The following is a 22,303-nucleotide window of genomic DNA, read 5'->3' on the forward strand; positions in this document are numbered from 1 at the left end:
TCTCTGACCACCCAAGCCGTGCAGAACTCCACAGAAGGCGGGACAGGAAAGTGTGTATATGGGATTTGGGGGTGAAATGCAGATCAAGCCCAGATCATCCACTGACTTTTGTGCTTTCATGTGGCTCCAAGGTGGAAAGGATTCAGACCTTCCAGGACTCAGGGCACTGGGTTAAGGGGGCGCAGTGTGTGCATGGGGATCCTGAGCTGGGCACCTCTTGGCCAGTGAGAACAAAGGGGCCAGGGATGCAGGCAAATCCCCATCAGAGAAGTCACGTGTGTGTGAGCGTGTGTGGATGAGTGTCGATCTGCAGGGAGAGGGGAGAAAAAGAAATGGTGAAGAGCATAGGAGAAAGAGAAGAAATAAAATCAAAGGCCCTGAAATACAGAAAGAGAGGGCAAGCTAGCAGACTCGCACAAAGAGAGGCAGAGAAACATCACAGGAGCCTGGGGACTGGGCAGTGGGAGGCGGGGAAGGGAGAGCCCGGGAGGGTCAGCAGCCCGAACAGTTGGCCAGGCTCCTGCCCTGGAAGGTGGGCAGGGAAGGGAAAGGGAGGCAGAGAGAGCCCCCGCTGGCTGGGCAGGGCAGAGGCCGTGGAACCCACATCTCTCAGCTCCCAAGCAATCAGCCTTCTCCCCCTGCCCTTCTCCCCAAGCCCAGGGCTGATTGACGGGCCTGCAGCTTCTCTAGGTCTGGGTGGATTTGAATAATTAAGTCATCTGGATTCTTATGATTTACCATTTTCAATGATAAATAGACAGCGCCCAAGCCAGCCAGTTGGCAAAACTCTGGCTGCTAGTTATAATTTGTCAAGCTGCCAGTAGATTCATGTTTCATGCTAATGGAGAGAGACTCATTGACTAGGGGGAGGCGGTGACCCGGTCAGCTCTTTCCTCAGGCACCCCAGAGGTCGGGAGGTCGGGGAGAAAGACCGGGTGGTATGGATTTTCTGTAAGGGTCAGTGTAATTTTATAATAATTCAGCGGGTACACACGCTCTCACATACACAGAGGATCATGTATGCGGAGACGTGTTTGGATCTGTGCACCCGCCCCCCCGACGTGCACCTGCTCCAGTGCAGGCGTCTGGGTCCAGTGAACACAAGGCTGCTTCGGGAACACTCGTCCAGCCCCTGCACATGCACACCCTGCTGTCACCTTTAGGCATGTGGTAACACCAGGGCAAACCCGCAGACCTGTTCAGACGCCCAGAGAAACGTGACCGCCCACCCCCCTCCCGCGACATCTCAAGGATGGGAAGGCACCTCTGGGTGACCCTTCTGCTCACCATCCCAAACCCTTTATCCCACGGCTTCCACGGTTGCTGATCGCAGAGCACGACTCTTGCTCCTTTTCTAAGTTTTCCAGTGGGGGAAGGAAATGAGCCCTAGGGCCGTCTTGTTTTTCAACCGACTGACTGGGTCTCGGTAGCTGGGGGCTGGGAAGACAGAGGCTCTGAGCCCAGGCACATGGAAGGTGGCAATCAAAATCCAAGCTTTCTTTTCCATCAGTTTGTTTATTTATATATTTGTCCATACGTATTGAAGCCTCACAGTGGCAGGAATCCCATTATTGACTGTCATGACAAATCTGAGGTGGGGGCAATGTTTTGCACATAGTAGGTACGAAATAAACATTGGTGTAACGAACAGCCGCAGTTACAGACTGATCTCTTGGTATAGCAAACTACCTATTTCCCTTCTCTTCCTCCACCTCAACAAACCTTTACATCATCACTGGTTTGAGAGGCCAAAGAAGAGGTGTGGGGCTGGGCGAAGCCCCCTCGGTTCCTTGATTTGAGAAATCTGGGCCTTTCGTGCGATAACAATGCTGATTTTATACCAATGGAAGCAATCTGGTCTCAGTTTTGACCCCCAGATGCCCTTCAAATGGATCAATGAGCAAGGAAGGACTGAGGAAGGAGCCTGTGTCCTTCCTCCGGCCCAGAAGAGAATTTGAATTTGCTTGGAGTAGCTTGTGAGCAGGGCTGGAAGCTGCAGCTTAATACCATCCATCCATCGGCAGCTTTAAGGTTTGGTGGGGGCGTGGGAAAGGACTGGGCGACCCGAGGAGAAACATTTCATTGCCCTGTCCCCCAAGATCCCCACACAACACAGAAAAACACAGCAGCAAACTGAACAGAGCAGAAGAGGAGGCGGCAGTGAGCACCCAACGGCAGGAGCTGCTTCCAGCGTCAGGCTCAGGCGGGAAGAAGTGGTCGCAGCTGTCGGCTCTGCCCCGGAGATTCAAGATTCCGGATCCTGCGAAGTGAACTGGGCTCCCTCCTTCCCAGAGGGAGCCGGGCTGGGGGCAAGGAGGCTGTTCTGGGCGGACAGTCGGCGTTCCCTCCACCACCGCCAGGAATAAGAGGCCTCCTTTTTTTGCTGAGCTGCTGTGGATGGCGGTGGGTCCAGCTAATCAGGGGGCATTCCTTGGAAAGACAGCCAAGAGTCAGAATTGACCAGCTTCTCCATCCAAAGGAAAGAGGCCCCCTAAATGCACTGGGAATAGGGAAATAGTTTTTGCTTGTTTAATAGTTTGAGCCTCTGATCTGGCATTACTGACATCACCAAGGTGAGCTCTTGTAGCCCTCACTCACCCAGGCAGAGCAACGGCCTCGGGGGCACTAGCAACTCCACCCCCATGGGCAGGGACAGGTTGACTGTGGCCTGCAGATGGGTGAGGTGGGGAAGGGTTTTCTGGGGGTAAGCCACAGGGACATGACAGCAATAATCATGATTGATACAGAAAATGAGTTACTTCAGCCCGCACTTGATTAGCAAAGCTTACTCCCCCGTTTTGCCTTTCATCCTCCAATCCCAATATTTGCATCTGAGCAATGAACTCTTGAGGTCAGCGTACGTGTTAGCTTGTCTGAAGGTCTCAGAACAAAGCCTCTGGATATGAAGACACTACAAGAGCCCCAGCCTGGAGTAGATGAAAAGGGAGAGAAAGAAAAGGAAAGTACAGGAAGAAAGAAGGAAAGAAGCAAGCAGGCAGGGGTGGGGTTTGGGGGGAAAAGGGAGAGATAAAAGAAGGAAGGAAGAGCCTTGAGGAAGGGGAGGAAAGCTAACAGAGCCACACTCGAACTGCCGGAGTGAGGCCTCCCTGAGGGGAGCTGCAAGGTTTTACTGGGGACATGGCTTTCCTGCCGGTGGTTTGAGGGTTTCATCCTCAAAGGTTGCGCTGTCCATGGAAGATGTGCTGAACTCTGTGACCTGCCCCATCCCACTTTGGGGAAACAAAGGGGTTACCTAATCGGCTTTCAGTGGGTGGTTGCCACTGGATCCCATGGACAGGTACGGAAGCACAGGCCCAAGAGGCTGCAGACACACAGCCACCCCATGTCAATCTCTCCTACAGGCTGAATCTAAAGCCATTTGCCAATTAATCTGTGTGTGTAAGAGTTCAGTGAAACACTGCACACCGAAAGTCCAAATGCCTCGGGAAAGCATGTCCTCATTCTCTTTCTAGCGTGAGACGCTTTCGCTGGCTCCTCCAGTGTCTGCAAACCTTACAACAAGCTCCTTCTAAATTAATCTGACCCCTTCTGGCATGGAGAAATCCCTTGCCCTGAAAGGCAGCTTTCTGAGGCAGGGCTAGAGATGAGGCTGGCAAAGGAGGACGATTTTTCTTCTTACCAAGGGAGAAAATGAAGATGTCCCTCCTGGAATGGACTGGGCCTTACCCTCTCTCTCCTGTGCGCATACAGGCAGCCTAACCAAAGGGACAGAAGAACCCACCAGTGCAAAGGGTTTGCTTGACATAGCGACGAAACTGAGATCCAAGGTCACAGAGCCAGAGCATGGCAGAACAAAGCGGCCCAGTCTGCAGACAGTGGAAGTGGATCAGGAGACGGAGCCAGGGCGGATCTGAGACTCGAGCCTCTCTGCAGCCCTTCTTCTGCTTCTTGCACTGCTTTGGGAACCAGATCTTGACCTGCAGAGCATCCAGGCTGGCCCAAGGCAGGTGCAATGCAGGAAGAACTCCAGCTCTGTCTACTTTGGGGAGAAGCTAATCACAAGAGGCTGGCCTCCATCTCCACCTCCCCTGTGGCCCCGGCCTTGGTGGGGAGGCGGGCACTGGGGCCCGAGGAGCTGGAGAGGTGGTGGGAGGTCAGGATCCACTCCCAGGAGGCTGGGGTACTTGGGAGCCCCCACCTCAGCTCCACCGGCCTCTCTCCTCACCCCTTCCTCTCCACTCCTTCCCTCCCTCTGCTCCTCCCAAGTCTGGACCTCCTTTCTGTTGACCCAGTTCCCTCTTCTTTCTTTCTTTCCCCTTTCTCTGTGTGTTTATTCTCGATTTTCCTCCCTTCGTTTTCCTCCTGCCCTCCCTCCACTGTTTTCTCTTCTCTTCCTTCACTTTTCCTTCCTTCCTTCCTTTTCCCTGGCTTTCCTCCATTCCTCTCCATCTCTTTCTCCCATTCATTTTTCTCTTTTACTTTTTTAAACTTCTCTCTCTTTTCCTGCCCTTTGCTTTTACTTTCTAGCCTCCTCCTTTTGTGCGTGTGCTTTCCCTTCCTCTCTTGCTTTTCTTCCCTCCTCTCATACAACAAACAAATCTTGCTTCTTCATTCTGACTTTTATAACTGCTCCTTCATTTCATCTCTCTTCCCTGCTCCCTCCCGAGTCCCCTCCTCTGCCCTCACTACTGGGGCTCCCTCAAATCTTCTCTTCCCTCACCAGTCTTTTTGTTGTTCTCAGGGTTTTTTCCAGTCCTTTGTGCAGTTTCCCCAGCCTCCTTTCCATCTTCCATTGTTTATAAATCCTCTCTCTGAACAGGCAGAAGGCATAAACGTGCCCCCTCCTCAGGTCAGGGCTCTGTCCTGCATCAGCCTACCCACCCTTCACACCATTCTTTCTCAGCTTCCCTCAATGTGGGGTTCAGTTTCAAGGGCTCCCAGATGAGGCTGTTCACCCCTAGCTGAGAAGTCAGGGCAGGGTCCACAGCTCCCCAATACAGGCTTAGGGGACGCTCTGCCAAACTGCCATGACTCCATCAATCCTAGTATAAAAAAGAAAAAGGAAGAGAAGCAAAGAGTAAAAGAGAGACAGCTCTACAGACTGTGTGCGTGTGGGGGGCATGTTGGTGGAGATGGGGGAAGAGGCGGGAAAAGGTCTAGATTCATCAAAGAGGGAGGGGGCAAAGTCCAGACCCAGGCGCCTTCTCTTAGCTCACCCAGAGCTGGGACAGCTGGTAAAAGAAACCTCAGTCGGCTCCCTGTTAATTTTGGGATTGGGTGGGGATAAGACCTTCCATCCCATTCTTCTGTGCTAGAGAGGTGCACAGGGCCACAGGGTGGGAGGAAAGAAAAGGGCTTAGACTTGAATATCAGTCCCTTTCACTTCTGCCCCAGGATACGTCCCTCCCAAAGCCCATGTTCTGGAAACCTCTGAGTCCCTAGGTCCCCCTGTGGCTCTCTCAGACCTCTCAGCAGGCCCACTTAGGGGCTCCACCATGAGCAGTGTCGAGCAGTCCCTAGACTATCCGCAGAAAAACCTTGGGTGCAGCGAAAACAAACCTGGGCAGTTTGGCCACTCCCAACCAAAAGATGCGGGCCAAGCAGAGGCCAGAGGCACCACTCGCTGGAGGTGGGAATTTTCTCTCCTGGGATCCACAGCCCCTCCTGGCTTTTTCCAAGAAGCTGTTCAAATGCTCCAGCCACATCCTGCCTGGCTCCTTGGGTCAGACCCAGAAACCTCAGCACCATGAAGACCCTCCGCCCTGGCTGGGCCTCCCTTTGGCGGGCCCTAGAGTTCCCCGGGTGCTGCTAGTGCACTTGCCATAGCCCTACTCTCCCCGGCTTCACCAGACGGGGCACGCCAGCCCCGGTGTCCACACCAGCCTGCCCACTCTCCACCTGGGCCCCGAGTTCAGTCCTACTCGCTGCTCCCACCCTCTCTGACTCCCTTTTGAAGAGTCGTTTCCTCCCGGGACTTCGCTTGGGGAGGGGGACTGGAATCTCCGCCCCAGGGAAGGGGTAGGGGGTCTTTTCCTGACCCTCTACGTGGGCTGGAGGAAGTTGGAAGGTGGTTTTGCTGGGAGTGGGGAGGGGCGCTCCCCGGATTCCATCTTGGGGAAATGGGTCTCTGAGTCAAATTGGAGTTAAAAGGAGAAGAAGAAGAAATCCATGTCATTCCTAACTTAAAATCAGCAAAAGGTTCCCGGGGGCAGCAGGGGCCCCGAGAAGATCTCGAGCTGATGCTTTGGGTCGATACCCCGCCCCCTACCCGGGCAGACTACCGTTTGCGGCTGGTACTTCTCTCGCTTTCCTGGGAAAGCCCTTTGGGGATCTCTAAGCGCCTCTAAGAGTTTGCTGGGTGAGCAGGTTCGGGACCTGTCCGGGTTTTTATACATCCGTAATCAGCCGTGATGGAGAAATAAATGCATCCTTCCTCCAGTATAAGAAGCAGGGGCCCTCTCTCCCACTTCAAACCTCAAAACCCAAACTCTGCTCCCATCTCCATCTCCTCAAAAAACTTTTCTGAAGTTCCTGCAAGTTGCGTTTGGGGAAAGAAGTGATCACCTTCAGACTCTACGGGTCTCCAAGCGCCCTGTTTCTCCCATTCTCTCGTTTCAGAAGCATCCCTTTCCTCTGACATTGCCACCTTAGTCCCCAGACTCGGGTGAGGAAAGCTGCTCTGGCTCCACTCCTCTGCCAGTGGCTCCTCCAACCGCAGCCCAAATTCCACCGAGGTCGGGTAGATCAGTATCTGCCAGCAGAGGAGCCGGGATGCAGTGAGGAGAGAGGCAGAGATAGGGGAAGACAGTTTTCAGGCTACAGCGCACCCCTCCCAGACCCAGCTCACCTGTTCCGGCGGGGCTCCTCTGGATTTTAATCCATTCAAAAGTTTGTCGGTCTCTCTCATTGTCTGGGGAGGGGCGCAGACTCGGCGGTCGGGATGGGGTGGGCGCCCCCTAAGAGAGCAGGCGCCTGATTCAGATCGAGCCCCTGAGAAGCAGGACTCGGGTGCATTTTCCCCAAGGTGGGGGGCCCAAGCAGTGATCCGGAGAGAGGACGCTCAAGTGCCCCGGGTACCGGGTCAGACTACCAGCTGGGGACCGTCTAGGGCAGATTGGGCACTATAGAGAAGAAACCTGCGGAGCCGGGCAGGCTCGGGGAATTGGAAGGAGAGGGCCCTGGGTCCCTGGCGTCGTCCCTCTCTTCCTCCAGTTTGCAACCTCCCCGGTGTGTCCCAACCCACAACAATCCCCAAGCCCCTTCTGGGGCGACACTCAGGACCCGGACAACGCAGAGAGGGAGGGTGAGGGGGAAAAGTGACCCCTTTTCTTAGCCCCTCCCCAGGCCCCGCGCCACCGCTCCCCCCCACCCGTCCCTGCCCCGAGCCAAGGGACGTACAGAGAATTGCAACTAGAAATTCGATCGATTGGTACGAGGGACCACGTGGTCCGGTGTTGGCCAATGACCAGGCCGCCCGGGATGAGCTAATAATGGAAGCAATTTGTAACTTTCAGTAGCTCTCTAGGCCTGGGTACTGGAGGGAGGGAGGCGGGCGAAGGTGGGGAAATGGGTGCCCCTAGTACTTCCACCCTCCTCATTCGTGCGGGGCACCGGGATCCCCGAATCCTCTGTTTCCCCAACCCCGCAGGCACTTGCAGGGTCCCTCACCCGCTTCTGTCCAACAGCCGCTGCTCGAGAGCAAGGTAAGTGGGTCCTCCATCCTTCACCCACCCCCTCCCCCATCCTTTCTGGCACCTGCAAAAAGCGTTGCCTTGCTTGTCCCGTTAGACAGTTTGAATATGATTTTTTCTCTTAGTTGAAAAAAATATATAATCCTTTTGTATTTTTTAATATATAATTTCAGATTTGGGGAAAGATTAAGTTCAGGTTAATATACTTTCCTTAGAGGACGACTAGTACTTTTAGGATCAATTTTCTATTCTCTTCTTTTGGAGAGGAACATTCTATTTGAAGAGAGTTTACTTTAGAGATGAGTTACCCTTTTGTTTTTGCAAGTTTCACTTTTCTGATGGTGTCAAGTTGGTGCTTTTCTCCACCCCATCTTCCAATTTCAGCATTTACAAAGAACCGGTTAACATATTTCAAGCTTATTCATTTGTTTTTCTCCTCCCTCATTAGTTTTCAGCTGCTACTGAATCAACGCAATGGTTTTTTTCCTCCTAGTGTGGACCAAGGGTTACTTTTGTGTTGATTTCTCTTTTTGTTTTGTAAATGAATTTATTGTTTGGGAAACTCTGTGGGGGTGTGAATGAGGTCTCTTTTGATTCATTCTGACCCCTCTTTTTGAAGGACAATTTACTTCAAGTGTTGTATGCGTTGTCTTCAATTTTTATCTTTCAATTTTGATGTAGTTTACCTCTTCTATTAATAAAAGCCTGACCTGTTCTTGAAATTTAAAATTTAGTTTGTTAAACCATCTTTAAGATTTTAATGTTATACACTTCACCATTTTGTGTATTTCCTTACCCTTGTTCAGCCCCCTTTGCCCTCCTGCCTCCTCCATTTCAGAACTCCCACCCCCAACTTACACAATTCCCAGCATCAAATTCGATTCATCCCTGGGCAAGGAGGGACACCTGATAAGAAAATGTCCTACTTGTGTCAGAGCTTAAACTCGAGGCTCTGGGCACCTCTAGTCCGACTCCCCAAGCCAGCAAAATCAGGGAAAACAGAACTGCTATTTGACTTTTTAGTTTGGGACCAAGCTCTTTCTCCTTGGCTCTATTCTGGGCAAGTCTTTAGGACACAAAGTTGAATTTTTAGTTCTTATCTTGACCCTGAATTCTAAGCAAAGTAACAACAGATTTTTTTTCCTCCCTTAAATGTAAACTGTGAGCTCAGGGTCAGCCTCCTGGGACTCCTGCCTCCAGGGAGAGAGTCCCAGAAGAGAGACACAACATGTAGTTCCCTCTTTTACTTCTGATTAAGGTGGAGGGGGCAGGAGTTGGGGGACCCCATTTTGATCTCTAGCTCTAGCTTTGAATGGACACAAAGAATGAGCGGGCTGGCCTGGGGACTAGATCACTTCGGGTCAGTGGGGTCTGGTTTAGGAGAGTTTGGGGTAAATCCCAGCTCCAAGGACATTCTCTCTAGCATTACTGTGAAGTAAATCATCAAAGTAGTGTGATACAGTTGCAGCCTATTCCGATCCATTGCGGGTACCAAAATCAAATGATGAGAGAAATTTCATTTCCCGAAGCCCCGCCTCTGCTGACTTTGTCTGTGCCTCTGAGGGAAACAGCCCAACTTGGCCAAAGTAACATTGTCATTGCTCCTCCCCGCTCAGTCCCCAGCTCTGCCGTCACATTGACATTCCGGGCACATTCGGCCCAACCCCCGTCCCTGCTTCTCCCAAGTATGAATCTAAATTACTATTAATAAGGGGCCGCTCCAAGTTAATTGGCATTAAAAGAATTCATTTCAATTTGTTAATATTAAATGAACGCTCTGCACTTTAGCTCCCTTCTTCGCCCTAGATTCCCAGATGAGTGATGGGAAGTGGGGGGCGGGGGAGGACGAGGAGGATTTTATTTCTGACTCCAGCACAGTCCCTGTGGTGCCTCCCCGGGGGCATGAGATCCAGGCGCAGTGGGGGCCTGATTGGGGACCATCTGACGGTCTTTTTAGGTGAAATTTATCTGATCCCGTTGGAGCTTTGGGGGAGGGCAGAAGGGAGTTGAGGAGGAGGGATAGAAAGGTTTGTGGATGTTGTGGAGAGAGGGAGGGCTGAGAAGCGAGGAGCGAGAGGAAGAGGCAGAAGTGAATGGGAGTAGTTGGGGCACGAGGTTGGGCGCTGGTGAGGAGGGTAAAGTAGCTTTGTGAAGGAAGGTGCTAGTAGTTCCAAAACACCCCTAGAGAAGGAGGAGCTGGGGGAGGGTGGGATGTGAAGCAAAGCCGCTGGGGGTCCTGAAGTAGCTATCTCAGTGGGGTGTTTGTGATGAGATGAAATATCTGTACTGTTTCCACAATGCTTGGCACCTAGAAACTACCAAGAAACTAGCATAGTGGCTAAAAGCACAGATTCTGGAGACAGGCTGCTTGGCTTTGAACCTCAGCCCTTCCTCATGCTAGCTGTATGACCTTGGGCAAGTTACTTAACCTTTCCACACTGAAATTGCCTTAGTTGGTAAATGGATTTACTTGTACTAGCTCATAGGCTAGGTATAGCTCATAAGCTGTTTTGAGGATTAAGTGAGTTAATATGTGTGAAGTGTCTAGAACAGTGTTAGTTGTGTGGGAAGCACTGTACAAACTGTACAAAGCTAGTTGTTTCTGATGTAGCTTTTCTGAGCTGGGGAGTTTGGAGATGGTCATGGAACCTCTTAGAGGTTAAGGGTTCAGTGGGTTCTCTGGGATCATGAACGGGTCAGCCCTCTCACCCCATCCCTGGATCTGGTCTAATAACCCGGGTGCATGTGGTGAGGGCAGGGGGAGAGTGAGACCCGGCGCCCTGGGAGCTGGGACACCTGAGTTCTTCCCTGGCCTCTGCTTTGGCTCTTGGGTGGGTGGTCCCCTCTCAGTGCCCACAGACTTCAAACAAAGGAAAGTCACTTCCTTTTCCTCTGGAGGGCTGTGATGGGAGGATTGCTTTCTTGGTCTAATACCTCCCTGTGGTAGAGAATCAGTCCCCAGGAGTGTGGGTTGGGGGAGACTGGGTCGAGCAGAAGGGACTGAAGTTTACTAAGTACTGTCTAACCAGGTACCAGCCTCCACATCCCTGACCCCGCTGGAGAGAGCCCAGAAAACAGAGGTCCAAAGAGATGAAGTAACGCGCCAGAATCATAAAGCTACAAAGTGGCAAAGTTGGAATCTGAATGCTGACCTGCCTGATGACAAATCTTAACTTCCTTCCATTGCTGCACATTTTCTGAACAGAGAGGTGGGACTTTCTGAAGGGTTAGGTAGGACACACGTAAAGCTGGGACACGGACGAGGCCAGGACTATGGGGCTGCTGGAAGATGAGGGTGGGGAGTGGGAATGTTTCAGTCAGGGAAGACTTCCTGGAGGAGGGAAGTACAGATCAGGGTTTAGATAAGAGGGGAAGGAAGATAGGAGGTGAAGGAGAGGGATGGCAGTGGTGCATTGGTAGAGCAGGGGGGAAAATACTGGCCGTGCAAAGGCTGGGAGAGGCCAGAGGGTCTGGATCAGATTCGCTTTTCTGGCACCAGGTACAATCGGTTACCGTTTCTTAGTGCAGACTGTGCCAGGTGGATCTGTTACTCTTGTTTCATGCCTACGGTGACGCTGACAAGTGAGCTGCTCATTCCTACATCAAGAGGAGTCAGCTGAGGCTCTGAGAACTGAATCCCCACCTCAGGTCATGCACGTGGTAACTGGGTCTGCCTGGCACCAAAACCATACCTGGGCACCTGCAAAACACAGCTCCCCGGCCTGGTCTCTCCTTCCCTTCCGAGTTCTGGTCATCCTGCTGCCCACTATTTGTAGTCAGAACAGGAGTTGGAGAATAAGGTGAGACGGGGGCGGGGGGGCAGGGGGCAGTAGGGACAGAAGCTTTTCTCACATCTTTGTGAAAAAGATGGGTAATCTCCCTAGAGGAGGCCTCCAAGTCACTTCCTGGGACTCTGATCTTGGGGTGGATGGGGGACTTTATTGGGCATCACACTGTCCTCTGGACAATGGACTTGATTTCTCCTCCACAGAGGGAGGAGGGGCAGAAGAAGAGGGCCGCTCAGCTGGGGGTGGTTTGAGCCCTGGATTCAGACTTGCCGGCCCTCCACTAAGCGCCTTCTCTTCTTGTTCTGTGAGGGCACAGAACCCCCCAGCTGGACACTCCACTGGGCAGAGGGGCCAGAGGGGAATGTAAGTCGAGGAATGGCATCAGAGCCTCAAGATGTTGGTAAGTGCTTCTTTTCGTGAGCTGGAGCTGATGTACCTGAGACTGTACAGTTGAGAAATTTCTAAGGGCGAAACCGCGGTAGGATCGGATCCCAAGGTCCTGATCGACCAGGTCGAGCAGAGCCACCTGCCGTCCAGGATGGCTCCCTTCCAGACCGTCATACGATAAATAAACATGTTTTCTATTTGTGACTGTGTTTGAGACTTTTTTTTTTTAATAGCAGTTTTGCCATCATCCTTCTCCATATACCTTCCCACCTAAGAACAGAGATGGAAGGGACCTTGGAGATCATCTATGCTTGGCGAAGCCCCTTCCTGTCACCAAGGGACCTAGGTATCTTCCATCCCCACCCTCACTTCAACCTAAGAAGTTCAGCAGGACACCCGAGTTAGATGTTGGGTTGCTACATAAGGTTTTATTTGGAGAAGGAAAACCAGTTTGAAACCCCCTGGAAGTTCAATCTCCTCCCCCTATTTTTTTTAATTACAGACAAGGCCCAGAGAGAGGAAGTGACTTACCTAAGATCACACAGTTTTTCTGTCATTTGCTGAATCCAGGATGAGTTCTCTAATCACCATATCAGCTTCCTCAACAAATCACAAGGACAAAAACACCCCAACCAGGCAGGGGGGCCTGCATCTCCTCGGATAAATCTCTGGGATGGCCAAGCCATAGTTCCCTGATTTCCCCTGCGTCCTCCTGTTGGATGTCTGCCTCGGAGCCCCACCTCCCTGGGCCTGGGAACCAACGGGCTGCATCTTTGCTCCAGCCGCCTTCTCACCCAGATGGTCCAACACACAGAGCAGAGCCGGGCCAGAGCCAAGCTCCCTGCCTCCCTCTAGTCTTTCCACATGTATGTCTCCCTCCTTCCCCCACCCCAGCCCCTTCCTAGTAGCCCACCAGGGAGGAGAAGGGGGAAAACTGTAATAAATTTCCCCTATTTATACAAGAAGACAGAATGTTTCTCGTGCCAGAAAAAACACAGAAAGGGAGCTGTCAGGGGAGAAGGGACCCAGTCCCATACCTCTGGGGCCAATTTATCTTCCTGAGTCGTGGCTTGGGGGCTACCATAACACTGCCGGTGCCATCTGCAGGCTCTGGCTTGGGGGGCTGCCAGGACAGACAGTGCCTGGGCTTCGTTTTGGCCTTCCTGCTCCATCTCAACTGCCCATCTCCACTTCTCCCTTTCTTTTTTTTAAAACAAGTTTCTTGGGATATAATTCACACACATCATACAATTTGCCATTAAAGTATATAATTCAGTGGTTTTAGTGGAGTCACAGATACGTGCAACTATCTCCACAGTCCATTTTAGACCATTTTCATCACCTCTAAAAGGAATCTCATACACTTTAGTTAGCGCTCCCCCATTTTTCTTAAAGAAAAACATATTTGCCTGTGCCAGGTCTTAGTTGTGGCATGCAAGGTCTAGTTCCCTGACTGAGGATTGAACCCACACCCCCTGCACTGGGAGCCCAGAGTCTTAACCACTGGACCACCAGGGAGGTGTTTCACCGCCCTCTCTTTATCGCTCCATACCCCTGCCAGCCGTGAGCAAACACTGGTCTGCTCTCTGTCTCTACAGATTTCTCTCTTCTGGAATCTCCTATGCAGGGAATCATACACTATGTGGTCTTTTGTGACCAGCTTCTTTCACTTAGCACAGTGTTTTCCAGATTCATCCGTGTTGTAGCAGGTATCAATGCTTCATTCTTTTTTATGGCTAAATAATATTCCATTATATGGATACACGACTTTTGTTTATCCTCTTTTCTGCTGATGGATATTTGGGCTGTCAGGGAGACCTGGATTTGATCCTTGGATTGGGAAGATCCCCTGGAAAGGGGAAATGCTACCCACTCCAGTATTCTGGCCTGAAGAATTCCATGGACTATGTAGTCCCTGGGGTTGCAAAGAGTTGGACACAACTGAGTGACTGTCACTTTCACTTTCTACCTTTTGAATATTATGATTCTTCCTTAACTCTTATGTCTCTAGAGAGCTTGGACCACATAGAATGAGATCTGTGGGCAAAAATGGGCATATATATATATATATATATATATAGGAACATTACTCAGCCATAGAAAAGAAAGAAGTCTCTTTACAGCAACATGGATGGGCCTTGAGATTATACTAAGAGAAGTAAGTTATATAAAGAAAGACAAATATTATATGCTTATATGAGGAATTTACTACAAATAAACTTATTTACAAAATAGAAACATACTTACAGACGGAAAAACATTTATGGTTACCAAAAGGGAAAGGGGAGGGGCTAACTACAGGTTCAAGGTTAGCAGATACACACTACTATATATAAAACAGATAAACAGCAAAGTCCTACTGAATAGCACATGGAACTATATTCAATATCTTGTAATAACCTATAATGGAAAAGAATCTGAAAAAGTGTATATATACATATAACTGAATCACTTGGCTATGCATCTGAAACTAACACAATATTGTAAATCAACTCTAATAAATTTTTTTTAAATGTGGAGGCATTACTGGTTTTATTGTTAATTATTGGTAACAATAAAAATTGAAATTGTTCTAAAAAATAAAAACTCCAGTTCTGCCAAAAAAAAAAAAAAAAGAACCTGGTATGTCTTACATATGAGACTCCCCAATATCCAGGAAGGCAGGATCCTGGGAACATGCCTTCTTCTGTGTTAATTACATAAATTGTAATTACATATACATGGCTCACACAGTAGAGAAATTGTCTGCAATGCAGGAGACCCAGGCTTGATCCCTGGGTCGGGAAAATACCTGGAGAAGGAAATGGCAACCCAGTCCAGTATTTTTGCCTGGAGAATCCCATGGACAGAGGAGCCTGGTAGGCTACAGTCCATAGGATCACAAAGTTGGACAGGACTGAGAACTAACGCGTGCATAAGCTGAATATACATAAGCTGGCATTTTCCTTCCTCTGTAAGTGACTGAGGGAGAGCACCTCCTTCCATTCTCTAGTCATTGTTTTTGTAACATTGTTATTTGAGTCATTTGCTGTGCTCCTCAGAGTTGGGAACGCAAACCCTTCTCCAGGGATTTCAGAGACACAGAGTAGACGAATGGACTTCCACCCACTGGGGAAGAGGTTCCCTGAGTCCAGTCTCCAGTGATCCTCCAGTGTCTCGCAGCTGAAGGAAGGTTGTGTGCAGGCTCCAAGATCAAAGGAACATTCTGTTCTGGGAGGAGTGATGGAGCCTAGAATGCAGGCCTCCTGCCCCCACCTCCTTAGCCCATCTCAGTGTTGCACACCTGGAGCTCCACCCTTTCACTCACCTAGCAAATACGCACAAAGGATCCAGTGACCCCATGAGCCACTGCCCGTGCCCTCATGAACCGTAATGGTGAGAGTAAGATAGATGCAAGTGAGCGAAGTGACGAAGGTCTGTAAACATTTGTTGTAAAGCAAAGGTCTGCAAATATTTGTTGAACGAATGAATGAACAAATGATGTACTTACTATGTGCTCCATAACAAAAATGTAAACAAAGCAGAGTTGTAAATCACTTTTGCTGCCACCACCTTTTGCAGTCTGGAAAACAGCGCTACTTCTCCATCTCTCAGAGGGGTGGTGTACAAACAACACAAAATATCAGCTAATAACAACTACCAAATATTGGACTAGCCATGTACCAAGGGACTGATATATCTCACTGATTTCATCCTTTTTTTTTTTTGGCTGCATTGTCCAGCTTGCAGAATCTTAGTTTCCCAACCAGGGACTATACCCAGGCCATGATAGTGAAATCACCAAGCCCTCACCACTGGACTGCCAGGGAAATTCCCTTCAACTCTTTGAGTTACATATAATTAGCTCCATTTGGGGCTACCCTGGTGGCTGTCAGTAAAGAATCTGCCTGCAATGCAGGAGACCAGGGTTCCATCCCTGGCTTGGGAAGATGCCCTGGAGAAGGAAATGGCAACCCACTCTGGTATCCTTGCCTGGGAAATTCCATGGAGAGAGGAGGCTGGCAGACTACAGTCCATGGGGTTGCAAAGAGTTGGACATGACTTAGTGACTAAACCACCACCATCCCCATTTTGAGGATGAGAAAAACTGACTTAAAGAGATTATGTAACTATTTGAGATCACATTGGTAGTAGTAAGTGGTAGCACATTCGTATTGGACTCTGGAATGGGTTTGTTTCCATTCCCTGCTCTCCAGGACAAAGACAAATACATTTCTTTCTGAGGCCCTGGCCCAGAGGATCTGGCCACTCTCCGCTGTCCTGCCCCAGGCTGGCCTCTAACCCTCCCGCCCAGAGGCAAAGTGGGCTGACATGGAGGTGCCCTCTCCTCTCTGGAAACTTGTGTCCACTGGCTACACCTGCCTTGTGGGTAGGAAGGGAAGGACCAGTTTTGCTTTCAAAAGCCAAGCTCTTCCAGCTCTTGCTGTGTGGGAGGGACCGCGAGAGGTCTGGATGTTGTCAAGCAAAAGCTTTAACCACCCAAAGAGCTGATGATGTTGACAAGAAGGGGACCTCAGCAAGGCAGATAACAAGAACCTGAGGACTGACAGCATCCGCCAACCCCTGCTCAATCAGGAACATAGACAAGCTTGACGACAAATAAAAACTCTAACAAGTTCTAATTTTCATACGCACTTGTTCACTTCTCACAGCAAACAGAAGTATCCAAGGCTAGACTTACTACCCAAAAAAAGTTTGTGAGGCTAGAACCCGAGTGTCCCGATCAATTACACATAATGAAATTTATGTAGAGCTGACCATGGATCATGTATTCTGTTCAATATTTCATGGCTATTAAACTCATCTCTTGCCCACCACCATTCGAAGTAGGTATTAGTATTCTCCGCATATGTTTTTTATGAGGAAACTGAGGCAGAATCGTGAAGCATCTTACCCAAGGTCGCACAGCCGGCAAGTGGCAGGGCAGGGATTACAAAGCCAGCCGGCCGCCTGGCCCCCAGAGTCTGTGCTTAATCGCTCCACCAGGTGGGCCTGGTGCAGTGACTCCATTTGGGAACTTGAGTGTGTTTTCCCGGCTGCCTCCGCCCCCTTCCCCCTGCCTCCCTCAGTCTTTATGGCCCATTGGAAAAAGCAAGGCAGAGATGTGGCTCCCAGGGTGACGATCCTTCAGCTCCTCCTTGGCACTGTCACTCCCGTCTCCCATCTCTTGCCAGGGGCTCCAACCGGGAGTACCACAGACTGTTTGCCATGGATCAAGACTTCTCCGGAGAAAGCCCACAGGAAGGCTGCTGTGAGAAATGAAGTCACTTGCTGTTTCCCCAATTCCCTCATCAAGAGGAGCCAAATGAAGTCACGGCACGTTTGAATGGGGGCTGTCAAAGCACAGCCTCTGGCCAGCTCAGAGACAGACGTGGGCTCGGGCGGCCAGGGGCTGAACGGCTGCACGGAAAATCTGAGGTGGTAGACGGTTGAAATAAAGCTCCTGTAGGAGTGTTACGTGTGATTCACTCACCAGGGCTTTCTGATGGGGGCCCAGGGTGTGCACATGAGCTGTGAATAGGCTTGTTCACTCATTTACTGGTTATCCCCTTATTGGTTCAATAAGTTCTGATTATGTACTTCAGAGGCACCATGCTGGATGTCCAGGATGGGCAAGACAAAATCCCTGCCCCAAAGGGGCTGCAGTCCGGAGAGGGGAGGCAGGAGCGAGATCAGTGGTTTGTATCAAGTACTGAATTGGCCTCATGTCACCATTTGATATCACTACCCCCAAAACTGCCCTCCTCCTCTCCTCGCCCTGTGATCGGTGCAGCCCCTTCCGTCCAGCTTCTTTCTGCCTGATTCCATCTTCCTGTGAGCTGGGTCCCTGCTGGGCTGCAGGCAATGACAAGAATGGCAGTAAAGCCACAGAGATAAGGTTTCAGTGTACTAAGGGAATCCGGTGAAGCAGGCGGGGTGATGGTGTTCACCGCCTTTGTTCTCTGGGTCGCCCTGGCCCCGGAGGCTGCTTGGTGCACACGGCATCGCTTGAGTCCCTGACTTCTCAACCGGTCAGGCTTGGCCAGCAGGGGTCCTGGCAGGGAAGGGAGCGAGGAGCTGAGATATTTGTCTTCCCGTCCCCTGCGGTCTCGCCCGCCCACCTGCCTGAAGCTCTGGCAGGGGTTGTGGTTCCTCAACGGCCCCATCTTGGCTGGACAGTCGCTCTCCCTGACCCCATTTCAACTCTCCTTGGTACCTCACCAACCCTTATTGGCTCCCTTCATTCCATCTGTGCCTTGAAAATCGTATCATTAAACTCTCTTCAGTGAAACCCTTTCGAGTGTGTCATGGATTTGCTGTTGGGACCTTGACTGGCTTGTCTGGGTGGAGGTGAGGGTGGTGGGGACAGGCAGGTTGGGGTTCCAGGTGAGCTTTCTTCTTCTTCTCCAAGGGCTCCCTGGAGGAAGAGAGAGTTTTGGACCAAGGAATGGGGGACGACTCTCTGTTGAGGGTTTTCACGGTTTTCCTCTGCTGAGGAATCACGGCCTGGAGTTCTCTGGAAAGCAGAATCAAGAGGTGGTGCAGGAAAGGGCAGCAGGAGGCCTGGTGGTTGGGCCAAATGGAAGGAGATTATGACTGAGGACCAACCCTAGGGTGGCCACTCTGACAAGCTATCTTCTTAAGCCTTCACAGTTGCACTGAGTGCGTGCTTAGTGGTATCCGACTCTTTGCGAGCCTGTGGGCTGTAGCCCGCCAGGCTCCTCTGTCCATGGGGATTCTCCAGGCAAGAATACTGGAGGGGGTTGCCATTTCCTTCTCCAGGGGATCTTCCCGACCCAGGGACGGAACCCCTGTCTCCTGTGTCTCCTGCACTGGCAGGTGGATCCGTTGCCTCTGAGCCACCTGGGAATCACAACCCAGTGGCGGCTGCTCTGACAAGCTGTCTCCTTAAGCCTTCCTCACCACCTTAATTCCTTCAAGTGCCTTGTCCTCATTTTACAGGAGAGAAGCTTGTGGCCCAGAGAGGGAAAGAGGAACCGGAAAGGAGCATCGCTCTTCTTCAGTTGCTGTCCGTCAAAGAGAAGCCTCACTTTGTAATCAAGAGATTGGCAGGGAGAAGTCTCGGGATAAGTGGCAGTGTAGCACTGAAATCTGGAGCCAGACTTTAAGCTGTGTGATCTTCAGCATGTTACTTGACCTCTCTGTGCCTCTGTTTCCACAGGTGTAACAATGGGGCTGATAATAACAACACTCCCTCAGAGGGTTGTGGAGACAGTGAAGTAAGCTTAAGGTTATGAGGTCCTTAGGAAGGGCTTCCCTGACAGCTCAGTTGGTAAAGAATCCTCCTGCAGTGCAGGAGACCTGGGTTCGATTCCTGGGTCAGGAAGATCCTCTGGAGAAGGGATAGGCTCCCCATTCCAGTATTCTTGGGGTTCCCTTGTGGCTCAGCTGGTAAAGAATCGTGTGCAATGTGGGAGACTGGGGGAGACCTGGCTTTGATCCCTGGGTTGGGAAGATCCTCTGGTGAAGTGAATGACTAACCACTCCAGTATTTTGACCTGGAAAATTCCATGGACTGTATACCCCATGGGGTCACAAAGCGTTGGACACAACTGAGCGAAGTTCACTTTTCACTTAGGAAGTGCAGATACATAGTGTAGCACTATGTGTAAGTGTTTAAAAAAAAAAAAGGAGGCTTAAGCTTTCTCCTTATTTTCTACCCCTTCTTATTGCCTGCCTTCCCTGCCATCCTAACAAGGTTCTGAAAAAGGGTGAACACCTGCCAGGAGTCCATAGACAGGTCTGTTGTTCCCCAACCCCTCTGTGGGCGTGATTTTCCATACCCTGGCCCCACATATCACCATTTTGGAGAGAACAACAAGAACCAGAGAGACCCAGCTGGATCATCCGCACCAGGACCCCACAGCCAGTGGGATCAGCCTCCATGGGAGCTCAATGGCCCCCTCCCGCCAGCCGCCCTTGACTTCCAGAGCTGCGGGGGGCCTGGGAGCGCTTGGAAACAGCACATTAAGCCCCGGTTTGTGGGAACTTTAATTTAAACACAAATTAGAGAAGGCAAATGACTCTGGCAGCTAGATAAGCCATCCCGGGAGAGCAAGGACTAAGCCAAGAGAATCAGCTGAAGTAAGGCCTGAATTTAAACTCTGTAGACACCCAGAGGCCTGGGGTGGGTGGAGGCTGGAGGTCCTCGGGGAGGAACCCTGGAAGCCCCACAGCCGAGCTGCCTGGCTCCGGGCTCCACACCAGCCGCTTCCTCCTCCATTCTCTACATTCCTTTTCTGCACAGTTCCAGCCCAAGTCCTGAGTCTATCTCTACCCGCTCCCACTCTACTCTTGGGGAGAACTCCATTCCTTTATTTCATCTCTCATCCGTCTCTGTGACCGACTATTCTGAGAAAGTTCAGCTTGTTGTCTAACCTCTATCTGTTCTACTACAGTTGGAGCCTAATGTGTCCTTAGTGGTGGCGCAGGGGTTTCTATTCAGGAGGCAAATGTAGGGTAGCAGAAATAACCTTGATGCTCAAAGGCCTGTGTTTATTTCTCTGAGTCTCGTCTCCTCATCAGTACAATGAATGTGTAAGAGGATTTTGAAGGCCCTGTGCGTTCCGATTTTTCACGGGAGAATTGGAGGACAAGAACATCCCAGGAAATATCTATTGTTCTATAACCCAGGAATTCCCCACTGTTCTAGAAACATTGGTGGGTATTAGAGGTGGGTGGGGAGAGCAAGAGCAGTCAAGCCTGCCTACTGCTCTGTGGGTGGGGTCTCCAGGCTTTGCTTCCATCCCTTGGCACACAGTGAAGACCCAGGCCCAGGCCCGGGAGAGGGGCTGACTTTCCAGTTCTGTCAAGGCCTGCTGAGCCCAGCTCTGTGGGGCTGTGTCTGCTGAGATGTCGTCACTGTCCTCAGGGGTGGAATCGACATATGTTCCCCCTGTCACAGCACCTGTGAGGGTGGCTGAGGGATGGCAACCCCCAAGAGGGCGGAGTTCCACCCTCTCTGCTTAACCTTGAGAAACCTTACTATCCTGCATTTCCGGGAGGTGTAAAGTGAAGGCAGAGGGGGCATGTAATCAGAGCCCAGAGCCCTCCCACCACCCCCTCCCCCCGCAAATGGGAAGCTGCTGTCCTTCAGAGAATGCAGAAGAGCACCTCTTGGCTACAGCAAGAGAGAAGAGGGTCAGACCACAGGTAGAACTTTCAGATTGGATACTGGAGCCGACTGTGACCCCAAGAGGTCATCCCAAAGGGAAAATCCATGACCCTTGGTCTCAGAGGGTATCTGTGAGGCTTGGGTTACTGACAGGGGTGAGGCAACGACCCCAAAGGCGAGTGCCAGCCTGTGACTCAGGAGTCAGAAAGTCTCTGTAATCAGCATAGAAGGACCTTGGCATTTTCTCTGGCCCAAGGTCCTTAGGCAGAGGTGGGCAGCTGCCACTGGGGCCCAGGGCCCAGCTGTGTCCCCACTTTGCCCTCCTCCCCCTTCCCGTGTGTCTGGCTGCCCCTGGAGCCCCAGGCCTGCCCGCCATCTGGGCAGCTCAGAGGAGAGTCCACTGCCAAGGGAGTGCCAGCATTGATTTATAACCCACAACCTTGGCAGGCTCGGCTGTGTGCCCGGAACCTCCTTTGCTCAGGAAAGAGGCGCGCCTCTTAAAGGGGCAGTGCAGTGGAATGCGGGAAGTCCAGGGCGAGTGCTGAGGCAGACGGGGGGCTGGGGAGGACAAACCCCACCCCTCAGACTCTGCTGACTGTCATCCCCTAGGGAAGCTCCTCTTCCGACCATCACGTCCCTCATCATGTACCTCTTTGTGGACTTAGCCCAACTCTAATGATTTAGTTTGTTTAACCTCAGTCTCTCCTGATAGACTGTCAGCCCCATGAGGGCAGGAAGCAGAGCCATTGTGTTCATCCCTGGATGCGCACCCAGCTCTGCGTCTGGCATGTGACGCAGGCTTAGGAAGAATTTGTCAAGTACAGGAAAGAATAAGTGCAGGTGCCTGTCCATGAGGTGTGGAGAGGACCGTAGCCTTCCTGTTGCCCACTATGGTTTTCGAGACCCTGCAGCACCTGCCCCGGCTTTGATGACCTTTCTTTCAGGACCCTCCCCGACCCCTGTCATGCCAGGTGTGACCAACAAGACCAACTTGTTACCCGGATGCACTTGCCTCTCCCCTTTCCTTGCGTCATATATACCAACTCTTTCATACCATGCTTCTCATTTTCCTTCAATCTTTCTCTAACTGTCTATAACATCAGCCCCTCATTCAGATACTGTTTCCCACACCACTTATCATCAGGAAAGTGCTTCATTCATTCATTCATTTGTTAAGATTTTAGAGTGTCTATTCCATGCTAGGCATCAGGTGCTGAGCATTCATGTGTGAACAAGGCAGGCATGATCCCTGAACTCTGAGACCTTACATTTCAGGGGACGAGACTGACCGCCCCCCCAACATAAGTAAGTAAATACATAAACGCAAGTTGTGATACCTGCTAAGAAGAGGGTAGGGTAAG

The 22,303-nt window shown here is 51.0% G+C and overlaps 2 long non-coding RNA genes across 2 annotated transcripts; one reads left to right on the forward strand and one right to left on the reverse strand.

The window, feature by feature from the left end:
* Positions 1-1,495: 1,495 nt before the first annotated feature.
* On the reverse strand, positions 1,496-7,363 carry LOC105611014 (uncharacterized). Its single transcript, XR_003588781.2, has 3 exons — positions 6,809-7,363; positions 6,526-6,712; positions 1,496-2,430 (listed from the first exon to the last, which is right to left on the reverse strand). It is a non-coding gene; the product is annotated as an uncharacterized LOC105611014 (long non-coding RNA).
* Positions 7,364-7,473: 110 nt separating this feature from the next.
* Positions 7,474-14,349, forward strand: LOC105611015 (uncharacterized). The gene is made up of 3 exons (XR_001434355.4): positions 7,474-7,664; positions 10,682-12,173; positions 12,330-14,349. It is a non-coding gene; the product is annotated as an uncharacterized LOC105611015 (long non-coding RNA).
* Positions 14,350-22,303: the final 7,954 nt, after the last annotated feature.

This window comes from Ovis aries, chromosome 3 (assembly GCF_016772045.2).
Source record: "Ovis aries strain OAR_USU_Benz2616 breed Rambouillet chromosome 3, ARS-UI_Ramb_v3.0, whole genome shotgun sequence".
Classification (NCBI taxonomy): Eukaryota; Metazoa; Chordata; class Mammalia; order Artiodactyla; family Bovidae; genus Ovis; species Ovis aries.